Genomic DNA, 19,173 nt, shown 5'->3' with positions numbered 1-19,173 from the left:
GGTTTTCTTTCATTTTGTTTTGTTTTGAATGTTCTTTTCTTACCATTCCCTCCTGCAGGACTCCGTTAAATAAATCCGATGGCTTCTCGCTCAGCCCGACCGTGAACATCTGGCCCCTCCTGCCGGTCCGTGTGACCCACAAGCCGGAGCCTCACTCGTGATCTAATTGTCCTCTGACTCAGTTCCAAATCTCCTGCCCTTCTCTCTACTGCAATCCACGTCCCCCTGAACATCGAATCTTCCCTCCCAGGCTGCTCTGTTCTCTCCACTCGGCATCCACGGCCTCTGTTTCTTCACCCTTCTCCAAAGCCTTCAGAAAACTTGCCGTTTCAGGGTGGCTACGTTTGTTTCCCCTGGACTCAAGCCTCCATCCTCTGATTTTCTGAGTCCACAGGAATTTCTGTGTGGCGCCCTTTATTTCCAGTTTGAAGCCATCTCTACTCTTAAAGTGGCCACTGCTAATCCTTAGCTAATTCCCTTTGGCAGAGCTCTGTCGTTTTGGAAGCCCCTGACTTTCTACACTTTATTTTAGGGAGTCTGGCCTCATTTTAGTCTTTCAGACATGTGTAGGGAAACAGGTGCTCGACCGTAATACGTTGCTGACATGCAGTTCGTTTTCTTCTGCATGTAACATATTACAGCGTTTGGTATTTGTCGAACTTGGCTGCGATCTCTGTCTATACACGGCTAGCAACACGTTCGCCAACACAGCAGAGCCACACTACGCAAAGGCCCTTCTCCGGAGGCACCAAGGCCAAGGTCTTCAATCAGGGAAGGACAGGGACCTACCATCTATGACTGTCCTGCTCCGTGAACAGGCTTTATTAGGATGCAATCAGGTTTTATCAGAAATGTCACTGGCTTGCTCCATGGAGGTCAGATTATGCGATATCATTGTGACAAATACAATAATAGAATATGGCATTTCCTGTTGTTCTCTATTGTTAGGAGCAACTTCTAAATGACCCTAAAAATACTGCATTTAATATTTTGAAAATTCTGAGTTTCTCCAAAAGAAAGAAGGAAAGGAAGGAAGTTATGGTGCTTTTCAACAGCCACCTGAGGTAGGATGTCCCATTTTAGAGATTAGAGAACCAAGATCAGAGGGGCACCTGGGTGTCTCCGTAGGTTAAGCGTCCGACTTCGGCTCAGGTCATGATCTCGCGGTCGGTGGGGTTCAAGCCCCACGTCGGGCTCTGGCTGACAGCTCAGAGCCCAGAACTTGCTTCCGATTCTGTGTCTCCCTCTCTCTCTGCCCCTCCCCCGCTCACACTCTGTCTCTCTCTCTCTCCTTCAAAAATAAACATTGAAAAAAATTATATATATAAAAAAACAAAACCAAGGCTAGAGTGACTCTCACAGTAGTAAGTGGCCATAAGGCACAAGTGGGACCCAGGTATCTTAGGTGTGAATCCCAAGCCACTTCACAGCATCCTTGCCACCTGTACACCGAGGATGAAAAAGTATGGAAAGAAATTGTAGGCAGGGGGCGTGAGAGAGAAAGAACATCTAGAAATTTCAAATTTGTTAAGGTGCATGTCCCCTAACTCGTACATTGCTCTGGATGAGGACTAAGTGATCCAGGTTCTTATAAGCCTTTCAGGGAAAAGGCAAACAGATTCATGCTGACTGTACACGTCACTTTCCCTCCACAAATTATAAAGGCTCGTTTCAGATTCTCAAACAAAAACGTATGCAAAAACAGTAAACGAGGAAAATCTCTCACTCTTGCAGCCAGTCGTAGTGACCTGAGTGCTTTTCTTGGCAAATATTCAAACGTCACATGCCAGCATCACATGCTTAATACTATTTTAGTCAATATGATTCGTGTTAAAGTCACCTGAATTGGGCAATTGTTTGATCTTATTATCACCAACACGTCCTCACACAACATCCCTCACCGCTGATGAACTCACAAGAAAGACTTTAGTTTAGAAAACTTGCATTTTCTTAGAAAAGGAAGAAAAAAAAAGCAGTTCTCGGTAAAAGATAAACCACAAAGCGACTGTGTTCAGACAAGTTGTACATATTAAACCACACACACACTATATCAAAATAATGTTTAGGCTTTGTCTAATCTACAATTGTAAGCAGATTCTGCATTAAGGAGTTAAGACCAGAATCCCACTCATGACTTTCCCTGACACTGGGAACACATGGGAGAGTAATAGAACGACATTCTAGATTACCTTTCCTCTTCCATCAGCTTTAACCATCCATCATAATCCAAAGGTTCTTTACTTGGTAGGGTACCAACAGCCAACATTCTTCCACAGAACAGGCTGGTCAGAGGTTTCCTGGAGATAAAATCTATTTCTACCTCAAACTAAAGGGAAGCCTCCGGCCACAGAGATTCAAGGTCCCCAAATGATGTCATATAAAAAAAATTAAAGGGGGCTGGGAGAAGCATTTATGTCAGGTGGAGAGCCCATCAAGAGGAAAATTAGGGACGAAAACAGCTAAGAGGGGCCAGCGACCTTGAGGCTGCATCCAAAATGATACGGGAGGGCAGGCTTGCTGGTCAAAAAAGGCAATCTCAATGGCTGGCAACGACTCTGCAAAGGCCAAGCCTCTCTGTGGGAAAGCGGAGAAATATGGGAGAAATGGAAGGGAGAGGGGCAGAAGGGACAAAGGAGAAGAACAAGAGAAGTGGTGGCAGGTCTTGCAGCCAGGATGAGAGCAGAAAGCACCACACAGTCCATGACTTAGAGGCAGACAGGCCGTGGGAGTGAGAGAATGGGGCCATGCTGCCATCTTGGAGGAAAGGAGGGAGACAAACATCCCTGCACAGCTCAGGAGATGGCTGTGAAATCCAGCCCTTCCACTGGCTTCTAATGCCACGTCAACAGTTATTTTAAAAGCATTTAAAATATAAACCATGTTCATGGAAACTTTTGTCAGCTCTCCCCTTGACATACATCCATCTGCATGGTTTCAAGGTTGACTCAAAGTTCATAAGTTGAGTGTGATGTGTTTTACCGTTTGAGTTCTGACAAAAACTGCAAAGAAGCAAATTAAAGCCAAGAGGGAAATTTCGAGCTGCCATGCTAAGTTAAAAAAAAAAAATCATTCTAAAAATAAAATAACACTTCAGGACATAGGGTTCATTTCTATAAATATTAGTTCCCTAGAACCAAACTCTAGTAAACTATGATCTATGATCTCCTCTTAATGAATTCTTATATATGTGTATATGTATATATGTGCATACACACACATACATGTATATACACATATACATACAAAAATACACATACACATAAGAATATACATATATATATGAGAATATACACACATATATGTTACTGTGATGGTTTTATTATGGGCCCATATTTGTATTGCAGTTTGAGACTTCAAAGGGATGCCGCCCCCCGCCCCCCATCCTCTCCTGAAACATAGAGGCAGTGCCCCTTGGTGGTGATGATGTCATAGCCACACAAAGGATGTAGAAAGAAGTACTTTGATACACTGCTGGTGGAAATAGATATTGCTGTGCCATTCAGAAAGCCATCTGTGAATGCCTATCCAAATTTACAAATACTGCCACTGATCAAGCCATCTCATGCCTATATGAGCAGAGGGATGTTTGCTATCTTGTTGTTCATAAAAGAATCATTCACTAAGTCCCGCTACAGACAACCAAAGAGTAGTATGCACTCATGAAAAAGAAAGAATGGAAGAATTTCAACAAGGTATCATTGTGAAGCGAGTGAAAAAGCAAGATGCAGAGAGGACATTGGATATGATCTGATTTTTATAAAGCAAGGGCAAGAATCACAACATGTATGTGGGAATATACCTATCTATCTACTGTTTGGTCTAATTATGTAGGTGTGGAGTAAATCGTGGCTGGATATACACAAGGTTGATGACTCTGACAACCCGGGGGAGAGGGATGAGGGGTGGAGGGAAGAAAGGCAGTGGGAGGAAAAGAAGTAAGTGAAAATGAAAGATGTCAACCATAAAAACCACATGGATGCTATGATCTCATTTATAGGAAATCATGTGTGTGTGCTGAGGTACACATAGGTGAACTGATGATCATGAGATGGTCTGCAGAACGTCAATATTTTTTTATTTCAGGGTGTTGAGATGTTTTGAAAGATAAGTCTTACTTTATTCCTTTTATGTATTTAAAAAAAATATTTACAACCAACATGTATTATTTACATAATCAGAAAAAAAAATCATTGACGGGGACAAAGAAAAAGTCCTATGCAAGGCAGTATGGGCCCCCAGAGCAAAAGCAAGCAGAGAGGTAAGGCTGTAAAGTCCAGCTGGGACCATGCTGGGAAGGTCCTCAGTGCCAGGAAGAGACAGGGGAACACTTCTAGGATGTGCATCAACCTATTAACAATGGGCTAGGGTTCTTTTGGTGGTGGTGGATTATGAGTGATTTTTTCCCCTTCTTTTTGCTTTTCCCTATTTTCCCACTTTTCTGCAAATAAACCATATCTTGCATTTGTGGTCAGGACAATATATTATTTTTAAAATGTTGCCATCAAGGTTGTTAAGTGAGACGGGGTAATCATCAAAGTGAGGTTTTAGGACACTATGCAGTGGCCCCCAGAGGCAGAGATTAAAACCCATTTACAAAGCAGTCGTGTCAGCGTGGGTTGATAATGGCCTCAAATAAAGAGGAAAGAGTGGAAACAGGGACGAAGAAATGCTAAGTTGCAGTGGCACTTTGTAAAGATTTATGTGAATGTCTACAACAGCGCAGCCAAATGTCGAAGTCCGTTGACGTGATCCAACATTTACGGAGAACTGTCGTTGTTTTTGAGACCGGCCCATTTTTATTATCAAACCTCTGAGTGCAGCCACTTCTTGGAACCCATAGCAAGGGAAGGCATGGTACCCCCGGGGAAAAGACAAAATAAGTCTATGGTGATGAAGATGAAGAGAAATTACAGGAGAAGATGATGTAAGAAGATTTTCTCCATACAGAAAAGAGATGCATCATTGACCAACACTGGGATTCTGTAGATCGAATAAAAATATTCCCAGGTAACCTCTGGGTGGCATTCATTTTATACTGTGGCCAACACAATGAGTTTGCAACCAGTGTTAGGAGAGGTTAACTTGAAAGTTTTCATTCAACTGTGGTTTTGCCTTTTTGTACAAGTTGGCACATTCTGAGAACTCCCCTTCCATAGAAGCATTCAGGAGGGGTATGAGTGGCACCAGCTGCATAAAGTGGCCGTGGAAGGCTTCCACAGAACTTCCCCAGCTTCAAGATTCTCTGATTTAAGAGGAGACATCACGCCCACGGCCAGATTTTACACCTTCTCTCTCTCTGATGCTCTAATTGAGGCTGTTTACCAAATAAGCTGTGTTTCTGCTTTCTGGTTTTCCTGAAGCAGATGTGATCTCGCTGAAGGCGAACAGTTTTAGCAATGCACTTGACGCACTGCCCTCTAAACACCACGTAATCACGAGACTACAATGTTTACACAGTCATTGAAGACTGAGGCAAAGAAACCCAAAGTCATTTCATGAGGCAAAGTATTGGCCAGGACTTCCAATAAAAGGATTTATCGAGTTATCTTGAAATGGCTCTCCAGAAAAAAAAAGTCAATGTGACTCGGTGTCTTGGTTGCTTGTTATTATTCCAAACAGGACAAATTTAAGAGGAATAGGGCTGGTTATCATGGAGGACAGGGTTCACCTGACAGAATTTGAGGATAGGCTCATCAGAAAGTAAGCAACATCCTCCTTGGGAGGACTGCCCCACAGCTCACCCAATGACATCTCTCCACGCGTGGAGACTCCCTGCAAGGTCAACCAGCATCCTTCTCGCTCCCTATATGGCTGGTGTGTTCACGTCTGCCTTCTTGCCTCCCTCTGTCTCCGGAGGGCCTGTTCATCACTCCAATTCTCTGTCTTCCTGCCAAGTTTGGCTTGAAGCTCACCTCTCCTCTGTCTGACCCCAGCAAATTCTGGTCTTGGTTTTTTTCTGAGCTCCCTCATGTCCTGTACGTGCAACTAACGTGAAATAATTAGCAAGTGTATTGACAGGAACAGCCCCAATGAATGATTCCCAATGGATCTCCTAACACCCTAAATAAATGTGTTCCTTGTTGTGGTACCGTGCGGAGAGACAGGAAAAGTTCCCTCCTTCCTTTCTTTCCTTCCTCCCCTCCTTCTTTTAATTTAGCGTTTATTAGACCCCTACTTTATGGAAAGCACTGTTCAAGGTTTTTTCATGCACTACCTCACTTAGTCTCCTCACAGACCTCTCTAGAAATATCTACCAGTCCAACTCTGCTCCTCTCTGCCTTTCCAGCGTCTTTTCACAGTGTCATCACCTACTCAGTCCCTTGGTGCTGCGTTTGGCTCTTGCCTTCTCCTCAGCCCAACATCCAACAAACTGTCAGTTCTGTATCTCATATCTGGCTCCTTCTTTTTATCTCCCCTTGCCCTGCTATCTCTGCTAGACACAAGAGCCTCTTCACAACTGGTCTCCCTGCAGCCAGGTTATCATTCTTCCCGTGAGTTGGTTGATATCCCTGCACTCATTCAAAACTGTGATTCCCATTGTCTACATAATATAAGCTGAGTTCCCAAGGTTGACGTTAAAAGATTGTTGTCTTTCACATCCCACCGCCTATGAAAGCTTATCTTCCAAACATGTAGAGTGTCTTCTGATTCCCCAAACGTACCAAGCAGTTGTACTCCAGTGGGTTTTTGTTCATGCTGTTCCCATTGTGTGAAACGACCTTCTCCCACCTCTGTCCTAGAATAAAATCTTAGTTCTTAAACTTAGCTCAAATGCCACTTAACTCCCCCAGGTCAAAATTGATTGTTCTTTCTCCTGAACTTTCCCAGCCTTAGTTGTTTATGCTCTGAAGCTGCCTCTAGATCATAAAATACTGCAGGGTAGAGATAGTATCTGTTTTTCTTAGCATTCCAACACCATGCCCCAACCACGCCGGTACTCCCCAAGCATAAGCAGAAATGAAGTTACTAGCACTGGTAAGGGAGTTTACGAGCTACCACGGTCTTCCAAGTGCTCCTCAGAATTTCAAGCTAACAAACGTTTATCAAGTACCTACTATGTACACAGCACTATGGCAGGAGCTGTAGAAGCAAGCCGATTAGTGAGCCACAGTGCTTTTACAGTGCATCTTTTAAGGACCTACTCACCTTACTAGGCTAAGCCACCAAATACACCATTATTTGAAGATGTATCCCCTCTTGTGGATCGGCAATCACTCACAGAACTTCCCTCCATCACTGCATGTAGCAGAGGTAAGATGCCTATGTTTCAAGAAGCACCAAGAAAAGAAGGCTCACAACTCTAGAAATCGGGAGTGTTCTTTCCTTTCAGGGCAGAGAGTGGGTTGATATGGAAAATAAAGGCATTCATCTCTTAGCAGTCCTGACTCTCAGACCCCATAATTTATGTTAACTTCAGTTACGACGAGCATTTAAAGCCATGAAAGTAGCTGAGAAAACTAAAAATTTTATTACCTAGGAAGTTCTGCTAGTAGACGAGAACTTTTTTAAGAGATGGTAATTTTTTGTTTGAAGACCGGTATCTTGGTGGCAGCTGTGCAAATTTTTCTAAAGAGCCCAAGGTGATCTATGACATAAGGTGACCATATGTGCCAGCTTGTCAGGGAGCGTCCTGGTTTACACCTGTTTTCCCTGCAAAATTATTAATAGGGCCCCCTTTACTCTCATAAGTGTCCCAGTTTGATAAATTACATGACCACTCTATTACGAGTGAGCTGAGGCTGAGAAAAGGGGCAAAATCCAGGCTTCCTGACACGAAGCGAAGGCTCTATCTCAGAGACCATATTTCCTCTAAGTTGTTTCCTCAAGAATTAATCAAGAAAACCACTCCGAGAAATGGTAAAGATGCGTAAGTATGATTTCTACGAACTAGCCATTACAATTTAGTTGAGGAAATAAAGTACATGTATGTTCAATCATTAAACAGGGTCAGAAATATTCATAAGTATGGTGCCAACTGTGATGTTCAAACGATAATTTTAAAAGGAGTCGGAGAAGAGAAAAAACCCTCCCTGGGCTTCAGACTTCAGGGGAGGGTTCTGGAAGACAAAACCTTAACTGGGCTACAAAAGAAGGAAAGAAGAAGAAAGGAGAGAAACAGGCATTTTTCTTCGAGAAAAATAAAAGCAGAAAACAATCAAAATCGGGACGGGAATAAGCCACGCAAGTGATCCGACAAGCATTACTACTTTTTATTCCAGAAGGTAAAAACAAGATAAAAGAAACACAATGGTCTAAGTGGCTTTCCCAAAATCTTGCAGTGATTTAAATCACAGTCATCAGATCGAGGTGTCCTGGAACCAGACAAGTGCTAGCTGCTAGATGACAGTGCTCTTCCCTGTGATGTGGTGAGAAAGAAAGTGGCCACCCTTTGAGTTCTATCCCCAGCCTTTTCACTAACTGGCCAAGTGTCTGTGGGCAAGCGGTTTCATCAGTTTTGAGCCTTCGTTTCCTCAAATAAAATGCTAGGGCTAGATGAAATGGTCTCTAAGAACCCTTCCATCTCCGGCAATCCATGGTCCTCTACGTTCAACTTGAGCTTTTGTTTAGTATGTTCTAGGTTTAGCTCAATAGTGGATGTGAGTGTTAATTTCCAGAAAACAGCAAACATGGGGCTGATGCTATGGGTTCCTTCCCACTACTAAGATGTGCAATTCTCAAGAAAACATCCGAGAGCTAAGCTAGGGACAAAGGAAGGAAGGGAAAAAAGCACAGCCTATAGGAATGAAGACAAAAACCGAAACCAGAGCTTTAACCAAAACTGGACTCCACAGTGCCCAAAGTGGGTTTCAGACTTACACAAATGTCCCTAGAGATCTGGGAATAGTGATAAGATTCTAAGGCCCATGAAGGGGTATGGCCTTGGTCCTGTATGAGGCAGGGGGCCAGAATTGAGCCCCCTTCATAAATGTGAAAGCCTTAAAAAGCCACCTTACCCGTGAAAAAGAAATGAAAAGCACTCTGCCCGCAGAGCCAAAAATGAAGGGCAGAAAATTGCCCTATATCCACGGTTCAGGACACCTTGCAAAACAAAAACCCTAAACATGGCCCTCATTCAATGGAAGGATCAGAATTTACACTATCTATACATCTAGGAGTAGGAGTCCCATGACAAGAAATGAATGTAAACAAAATTCCAGGACCGTTGAAATTCCTTAATCTCCAGAAAAAACAAATATGTGGCCACCACGCAGGACACTGTCACACCTCAGGACTCACAAGGTTCCCATAGAAAAGAAATCTGTGAGATGAGCCTGCAAGAACACGCACACACAAACGCACGCACGGGGAAATAAACTGCCATGAGGAACCGTCATAAAGGGAAATTCTGAACAACTCAAATCCTAAGAATTGGAAAAATACTAAAATCTGAAATGGCCTACAAAATAAGATTGCTTAAAATTATTGAAGTAATATAAGAAAGACCAAAAACCATAAGGAACCAATAGGAGTAAATAAAGGCAATAGGCAGATGTGAAAAGAAAAACAAAACAGAACCCTTAAAAATAACTCAATGGAAAAGTTAGGCAGTGGAACAACACAAACATAGATCTAGTGACACGGAAGAAGAGATTTGAGGAAATCAACCAAAATGTAACCAAGGACTTCCAAGTAAAAATGGAGAATCGAACACACCATGGTTTCACTTGCTAGGGATACTAATATTTCCTTGCTAGGGAAACTAGAGAAAACGACCATTTAACCCACAAGGACAAGGAGAACAGGTGAAGAGATAATAGTAACAAGATTCTGGAAGATGGAAAAGAGATGGACGAGCAGGAACAGAACTAGCAGATCAAAGGAAGCTGAGTTCTAAACTAGGAAGAAAGAATGTTAGGAGCCAACCAGCAGTTGCTCCAAAGGCCCAGGAACAGATACTGTTAGTTACGTCCGGAATGGAGGAGGAAAAAGAGAGAAAGGGTGATAAAATAAGGAGAATGAAGAGAAAGATTTGTAAGAACGAATTATATTTCCAGATCCCAGGTCCTCTCGTCAACTCCATCCTGCTGGGCAGCAGCCTCTATCCCAGTGGGTACAACTGGATGTTTAGTCTTTGGAGAGAAGATTCCTGGATCAGGAGACATCATCCATCAAACAAAAGAGAAAGTTGCATTCTGAATGCTGACCCCTCCAGTCTTATTCCTCCCCACAGCTCTCAGCTCTCACAGGCAGATCCTTCCCTTCCATGTGAGAGTCTGGAGGAGTGTTCTCTCCCCAAGACTCCTCATGTGTAGGGGCTGACTATAGGAGTTCCCCCAACAAATGGCATAAACACATTATTCCATGGTGATGTTCAGAGTTAGCGAGCCCTTCACACAACCTCGGAGCTTCTAAGCTTATGAGTTCTTCAGTCTTGAAAAAAGGCAGACAACCAAGGATTACCAGACACGCAAGGAGAGCCTCGACATGAAAAACAGAGTTCAAATCAGAAAAGAGGAAAAGGTAATGGGGGGAAATAGAGATCATGAAAGAAGAAGAAAATTTCAAAAGAGATAAAAAAATGTCTCTCAGAAAGCTATGAGAATGTTACTTACACACATGAAAACAGAACACAATGCTTTAAAAAAAAAACACCCAACTATTTATAGATGAAAAGAGGAAATTTAAAATAATAACAGAAATGAAAACCCAATAGACAGGTTGGAAATTGAAGTTTAAGAAACGGCCCCCAAGAAGAGCAAAACAATAGAGAGACAGAAAACAGGAGATAAAATGTGAGAAAACTGGAGGACTGGTCTAGAAAGTACAACACCCAAATAATAGGAGCTCTGGAAAGGAAAGCTGGAGCTCGTAGAAGAAAATCCCAGCACACTGAAAGAACACATTGAGTGCTAAGTACAATAGATGAAAACGGATTCACACAGAGGACAAGTATTGTGAAATTTAGAATCCTGGGGCAAAGGCAAGAGTCTACAAGTTGTAGGGAGGAAGAAGAGAAAGATCAGGTACAAAGCATCAAGAGTCAGAACGGGTTTAGCCTTCCGACCACAGCACTGGGAGTTAGCATACCTAAGAAGCAATGTCTTCAAACTTCAGAAGAAGATGTATTTTTGACTTAGAGTTCCTTGTGTAAGACAGAAAAACCATCAAGTGAGATGAGACAATAAAGACCTTCTGAGACGTTCAAAGTGCGGCTGTATCTCTTGTGGGTCCATTTTTGATAGGCGATGCAGGCTGGGAACCACAAAAATGAGTGAGTGGAAAAGAGAGGGAATTTTATGCAATCCCACATAAGACTAAGGCAGAGGGATGATGTGGTGAAGGGAGCAGACAACTGGGCCCCGGGCATAGAGAGCAGTCCATCCAGACTGGGCCAGTGGATCAAGAGAAAGACGTCCTGGAGGCTACCACTACTCTACTGGGTTTTAATTCTCATAATTTGCTGGGCGGGGGAGGGAGGCTATGTTACCTCAAACAATGGAGTAAATCACGAGAGCAGATTCAACTCAGAAGAAGGACAATGGCAAGTACTAGAATAAAACGACATATCCCAGCATGGCAGGTGTAGAGCAGACCTAGAGAAAAGTCCGGATAAAAGGAAAATGGAAGTCGGCAGAAAGGATGTCACCAAGAAAATAAGTGGAACCAACAGGTTACTGATGTGATCAGCCTTGTGGAAAAAATGTATTCGTGGGGTATGCAAGAGCTAGGGGAAATGTGCAATAGGTATGAAGCACTTGCTAAGGAAATGAAAAAAAAAAACAACACAGATTTTAACTTGATGAAAATAAACAGCTCAGCTGATAATGTGATTTACACAGGCGACGTAGCGAAAACCCTCACAACCGATTTAACCCACAACTGCAAACACAATTCTACTGGGAGAAAGTGCAGGGTGAGCAGCGGATACAGTTACATAAGAGAGCGCAAATCAAGTTACGGCATCGCGAAGAAAGTTGATAACACCAAACAGTATAGACACGATTTAGATGTGGACGTGTACACACGCCAGAAGAAAAGGCCAAACGATAGAAAGTGATGTCCTTCAGGAGGGGCCTGGGGGTAGCAGGGTAGGGTTGAATTTGTTCCCGTAGAAACTAAGGAAATAGCACATAGGTAAATATGTACCGAGATGTTGTTGTCTACGATGCTTGTGGAGACACAACACCGAAAATAACTTCCGGGTTCACCAATAGTGGAACAGCTGAATGAACTGTACACCGGCCACAGCACAGGATTTACTTAGCTTTTATTTATTTATTTACTTATTTATTTACTTATTTATTTAAAGTGCATTTATTTATTTTGAGAGAGAGAGAGCACGCAAGCAGGGGAGGGGCAGAAAGAGAGGGAGAGAGAGAGAGGGACAGAGAATCCCAAGCAGGCCCCACGCTGTCAGCGTGGAGCCCGACCGAACTCACAAACCACGAGGTCATGACCTGAGCCGAAAGCAGAAGTCAGACACTTAACCGACTGAGCCGCCCAGGCGCCCCTACTTAGCTACTTTTAAAAAATAGTTAAATTTAGGGGCGCCAGGGCGGCTCAGTCAGTTAGGCATCTGACCTCGGCTCAGGTCATGGTCTCGCGGTCTGTGAGTTCAAGCCCCGCGTGGGGCTCTGTGCTGACAGCTCACAGCCTGGAACCTTCTTGGGATTCTGCGTCTCCCTCTCTCTCTGCCCCTCCCCCACTCACCCTCTGTCTCTCTAGCTCTCCTTCAAAACAAATAAACAATAAAAAATGTTTTTTAAATGGTTAAATGTGTGTGTACTTATCTGGAGGGATATTCTTAATTTACTAAGAAAGACAGGCTGTAAAGTGATGCATACGTATGACTGGAGTTTTTGCAAACAGAAACAAAACACTGTTGTTTAATTTATATGGATGTATACGTGCCGTGTGGTTATATGAGCTTCAATAAATGTGTGGAAGGATGCATGCCAGATGTTAACGCTCTTTACCTTAGGACAGGAATGGAAAGGGTAAGGGAAGATTGAGAAAAAAATCAACCACAGTTAAATAGCAATGCGGGAAATAGAAAACACCGGTAAGAGACATGAAGAAGAGAATACCAAGGTCTAACGTAAATGTAACCGAGAGATAAGGAAGATATAACAAAGACAACTGGAGAGAGACAACATTCAGAGATTATGATTGAGAATTTCTCCAAATTGCTGAGTATTAGGAACACTTAGATTCAAGAAGCATATTGAATCCCAGACAGGACTGTGTTGAAACTGCAGATAATCAGACAAGAACAAAAGGAAAAATAACGACAATAACAAAAACACCCCCTGTAAAGCCATTAGAGAGGAAAAAATAGACACCTGTAAACGAATGACAGATTAGCGTAACTACACCTTATCAATGGTAGGTGTTGGAAGGCAGTGAAACAATAATTTCAAATGCTGAGGGGAAAGAGCTACATAGAATTCTATCCCTAGAAAGTTATTATTCAAGACTGAGGGTAAAAATTAAAGATACTGGCAGACAGACTGAGAGAGATTGTTTAATCTTCCTAAACCTTTCATGAAATAACTACCCAAGGATGTACTTCAGTAAAAAGGAATCTGAACTGAGAAAGGATGAACAGAATCCAAAAAGCAACATGAGGAACATTTCCTGAGGGTTAATTCTGTACTTTACTGCATACCAGGCACCAATTCTAAGCGATTTACCATAAAATTGAAATTCAAATTAGAGCAGTTTGCTTCTGGTTTTCATACTCTTAACCACAGTATAAATAAAATGGTACATGAGTTGACATATTTTAAATTTTTTTTAATGTTTATTTATTTTTGAGAGAGAGACAGAGCATGAGTGGGGGAGGAGCAGAGAGAGAGGGAGACACAGAATCAGAAGCAGGCCAGGCTCTGAGCTGTCAGCACAGAGCCCGATGCGGGGCTCGAACTCACGAACTGTGAGATCGTGGCCTGAGCCGAAGTCGGACACTCAAACGACTGAGCCACCCAGGTGCCCCTGTGTTGACATATTTTAAAAAGTAGATTTGTAAAAAAACAAAACAAAACAAAACAAAAAACTAGTTGGGAACAAAAAACCAAAATGATAGATGATAAAATATTCAACAGTGTCATATCAGAATACGAGAGATAAAAGCGTCATTAAAGTGTTCTAAGGGGTCTGTTATGTTATTTGAGAAGAAAACAGAGATACAGATAAACTTTTTTTAAATGTTCTTTTGATTTATTTTGGAGAGACAGAGCAACAGAGCACAAGCAGGAGAGGGAGACACAGAATCCGAAGCGGACTCCAGGCTCTGAGCTGTCAGCACAGAGCCCGGTGCGGGGCTCGAACTCGTGAACTGCGAGATCATGACCTGAGCCAAAGTCAGATGCTCAACCGACTGAGCCACCCAGGCGCCCCCATATAAACTTTAGTTTTAGACTTTGTTGACTCAAATACAATTTTTAAGGTTCAAGAGTAACAGCTAAAATAACAGAACAAAACACATATGTTACAAGAGGAAAACAGCATTTTTTAAAAATGGTAGATGTGTATTTCTTGTACCTGGGATCCAAAGTGAGGAAGAAACCCCAAAAGGAGGAAGGTAGGGAAAGTCTGGAGCCCCAGTTAGAGGTGGGGATGTATCTGCTGGGCTCAGCACATAACAAGAGGGAGGGCTCTCGATACACCATTGCCTTTGTTTCTCCCCTGGGTTTCTTGAGCTTCTTGAAGTCCTTCGGGATGATGTCATACAGCACCACACAAGCACTGCGGATCTCCATGACCACCAGCCAAAGTCCTAGCACTCTACCTCATCCAGCTCTTGCACCAGCTGTGGATAATCCCACCCGTGGGGCTACTCGGCCACCCTGCCCCCTTCCAAGGAATCCTTGGAGACTGGAGGGAGCGTGGGAGGCTTCCAACTAGGCGTGAAGGGTGGTCTCTTCAGCTCACACACCTCCTGCCGGACAGCCACTCCAAAACTGACGCTGTCCTCAATCCGAGGTATCTCCAGCTGCAGCCAGGTGGGGGCCAGGCTGACTGCCCAGTGACATCCTCGGTCTCAGGCGGCAGGTGCTGCAAGAGGATCACGATTTTCTTGCCATTTACTGGACTCCTGGGAGAACCTCGGCTCTCAGCTTGCCCTCTCATCTTTTAATCCTCATCTTCCTTCTCTTGCAGTTTCTTCTGCTCTTCCTTCTCTTTCCCCTTGACAGGATTAGGCACCAGGACATCCAATGGGGCCCTCAGATTGCTTCATGCAGAGCTGGATCCTTTAAAAATGCTTCCAGCTCAGAAGTCTTCTTGGGGAAATAGTTCCTGAGTAGGTCCTCTGTCCTCATGGAACATAGCCTCCTGCACTTGGGGTCCAGGCTGGACCTTGAGCGTGGCCATGGCCGGGAGGCCTAATGCCACATGGGGAGCAAGGAGTGAGCACAGGAAAGAGAAAGCAAAACCAACAGGAAGACTCAAGTCATCTAACAGAAGACAGAATAGGAAGAAAAAACAAGTGAAGAAGAAGCATGGCGTATAGAAGACATTTGGATTCCTAGTGAACTCCAAATATATGACTTATCAAATAAATGTAAATGGCTTAAAACGAATCCCTTAAAAGGCAGAAATCGTCAGACTGAATTTTGTAAAACTCCAGCTGTTTACAAGACAGAAACCTAAAACATAATGTCACAGCAGGGATACACATAAAATAATGTGTTCAAATATAAGTGTCCCTACAAATAATAAATATGCAATAAATATTTCTTTTAATTGAATGAATAAACGAATCTGCTAAAAGAGACTTCAAAGCCAAAAGCATTTGGGGTGATAAAGAGGGTCACTGCCTAATGATAAAAGGATGCATTCACCAGGAATCCTTCTGTGTACCTAACAGTACTCTGTCAAGCATATATAGCAAGAACTGAGTTAATCATATGAATGTAACAATTCAAAATTATAGTGAGAGATTTTAGCACACATCTCATGAAATAAATAGATCAAACTAAAGAAGAGAAAAAAAATACAGATTTATAAAATGCATCTCATAAACTTCATCTAATGTATACGGAAAGAGAATACTCCACCCAATAAAGAATACACATGAAATGTTTACAAAAATTGACCAAGTTCTAAGCCACAGAGCAAGTCCCAACAAATTTCAAAGAACTGCTAACATTCAGACCACAATCATCAACCAAAATACAATAAAACTTGAAATCAATAACAAAACCACAGCCACCAAGCCCCAGTACATTTGAAATTTCAAAAACACACTACTGAGTTATTAATATGAAATAGAAATGAAAGTAACAAAACATTTAGAATTGCACAACAATAGTTGAAACCTTAGATTTTAGTAGAAGGAATGCTTAGCATTAAGTGCAATATCAAAAAACAAGAAAAATTCAAAATTAAGAAGGTAGGGAGCAATAAAATAAAGACAATAGAAGAAAGTTCTTTTTTCCACAAATGGATAAGGCAGTAGGAAGGCAATAATAACGACAACAAATCAATAAAGTAAAAACCAAGAAACAATATAGAGCAGGAAGAAAACAAAGGTTGATTCTTTAAAAAGACTAATAAAATTGGTAGAAACACAACAAGCATGACTAAGAGAAATAAAAGAAGGCACAAATAAATGCTATTAGGCATAAAAACCCCATACTATAATACAGCAATTATTTTTTTAAGTATGAGAATTCTATTCTCTGCTTTAAAGCAATAAATCTAAAAACAGATGAAATAAAAAAATCTCCTAGAAAAATATGTTACCAAAATTGACAGAAAAAAACAGACAAACAACAAAAGCTCCTGGATGTATTTTTATAAAAGTTCAGTCTGGACTTTAGAAATAGACTGACAGTACAAAACAGGAAAGCAATCAGTCAATCTCAGTTCAAAATATCAAAGCAAAAATCCAAAGTAAAATATCAACAAACATATTCATGAGTGTAGTGTGTGCATAAATATATAATATTTCTCTAAAAATATATGTTTTCAATCTGATATATATCATGTATCACATATATTTATCACATGCTTAATATGTGCTGTGAGTCTATGTGTGTATTTGTGATGATCCGGTAGGGTTTATCCTAGAAGCTCAATGAAGATTTAACATTAGCTAATGTAATTCGGCACGCTGACAGATTACAAAAGGAAAAACTATATAATCATACCAATAGACGCAGAAAAAGTATTTAATGAAATTTACCACCCATTCACAATTTTAAAATGCAATAAAATACCTAGCCAACCAAGAACAGAAGGAAGTTTTAACTAAGAAGTAGTTTCTATGAAGAACCTACAATAAACTTTAGGAACACATCTCCTTTAAAGTCAGGAACTAGACAAATATGCTTTTTCCATCACCCTCTCCCCCCATTCATCATTGTGTGAGATACAGAGCTGATGCAATAAAACAAGGGAAAGGAGTAACAGAAATAAGGATTAGAAATGGAGAAACAAAAGAAGCATTATTTGCAGATGATAAGACTGTCTACATAGAGAATCCAAAAGAAACTACAAACAATTACAAGTAATAAGAGAGTCTGGCATGAACACCCGGAGACAAGGTTAACATACAAACACTCATGACATTCTTATCAGCAACAATCAACTAGAAAACGTAGTTTTTAAAAGATCCCATTAGCAACAGCAATAAACTATGACAAACCTAGGAATAAATCTAAAGCAAATTATTAAACTTCACTAGAAGTCATAAGAGCTAAATAAACAGTGATTTGTATCATGCTCAGAGATTTGGAAATTTAACATCAATACCTTCCTTTTAAGTTAATATATAAATCTAATGTAATTCATAATAAAATCCCAGAAATCTTTTTCATAAACATTTTTACCTGGTTTAAAAATTCACACAGAAGAATTAAGGTCAATGAACAGCCAAGATAATACTGAAAACATATAAAGTGGGCACTTGTCCTGATATTAAGACATTAATTAAAGCCTTATAATTCAGGCACATTAGGATTGGGGCAGATATAGATAACTTAACCAATTCAATAGAGAGAGCCCCTCCATGTATCAGAATTTGGGATGAGACAGAGGTAGCATTAGAAAACTGTGGTTAAGGACTGAACTATTTCATAGATGGTTCCGGGACAATTGGTTATTCACAGGGGAAAAAAATTGATCTCAAACTCTCACTTCATCCACAAAATGGGTTCCAAGAGAATTATAGTTAACTTTAAAATATTTAGAACAAAATACAGTCACTATTTTTATAATCTTAGGTTGGGGAATGACACAATAGTAAAAAAAGAGAGAAAAAGTGGTGATAAATTTGATTTTAAAACTCTTGTGACAAAAGACACTAGAAGACAAAGCTTAAAGGCAAGAAATATACTGAGAGATAAAAGTTTTTTTTTTTTAAATCCAGTTGGGACTACATCAAAATAAAAGGCTTCTACACAGCAAAGAAAACAATCAACAAAACTAAAAGGCAACCTACAGAATGGGATAAAATATTCACAAATGATATACCTAATAAAGGCTTAGCATCCAAAATATGTAAAGAACTTATACAACTCAACACCAAAAAAAAAAAAAACAAAAAAAAAAACAAAAAAAAACAACAAACAATCCGACTTAAAAATGGGCAGAAGACATGACAGACATTTTTTCAAGGAAGACATACAGATGGCCAAACAGACACCTGATGCTCAACATCACTCACCAAGGAAATGCAAGTCAAAACCACAATGAGATATCCCCTCATACCTGTCAGAATGGCCAACATCAAAAACACAAGAAACAAGTGTTGGCAAGGATGTGGAGAGAAAGGAACCCTTCTGCACTACTGGTGGGAATGCAAACTGGTGCAGCCACTGTGGAAAACAGTATGGAGGTTCCTCAAAAACTTAAAAAAGAGAATTACCATATGATCCCATGATTCCACCAATGGGTAGTTATTTGCCCACAGAATATGAAAACACTAATTTGAGAAGATATATGCACCCTTATGTTCGGTGCAGAGTTATTTACAATAGCCAAATTAGGAAAACAGCCCGAGTGTCCATAGATGGATGAATGGATAAAGCAGATGTGGTGTGTGTGTAAAAAATTTCACACAATGGACTATTACTCAGCCATAAAAAAAGAATGAAATCTTGCCATTTGCAACAACATGGATGGATCTAGAGAGCATAATGTTAAACGAAATAAGTCCATCAGAGGAAAACAAATACCATATGACATCACTCTTATGTGGAATTTAAGAAACAAAACAAATGAACA

At 41.1% G+C, this 19,173-nt stretch overlaps 1 protein-coding gene and 1 pseudogene across 2 annotated transcripts in view; both read right to left on the bottom strand.

Moving 5' to 3' along the window:
• The window catches only part of BCL2 (BCL2 apoptosis regulator), a 177,052-nt gene that overhangs the window by 78,980 nt on the left and 78,899 nt on the right, over window positions 1-19,173 (bottom strand). The gene's annotated exons all lie outside the window — the stretch shown is intronic.
• Window positions 143-18,213, bottom strand: LOC125914707 (proteasome activator complex subunit 1-like; annotated as a pseudogene).

The sequence above is a fragment of the Panthera uncia genome (genome assembly GCF_023721935.1).
Source record: "Panthera uncia isolate 11264 chromosome D3 unlocalized genomic scaffold, Puncia_PCG_1.0 HiC_scaffold_8, whole genome shotgun sequence".
Lineage (NCBI taxonomy): Eukaryota > Metazoa > Chordata > Mammalia > Carnivora > Felidae > Panthera > Panthera uncia.
This window is presented reverse-complemented; position numbering and strand designations above follow the sequence as displayed.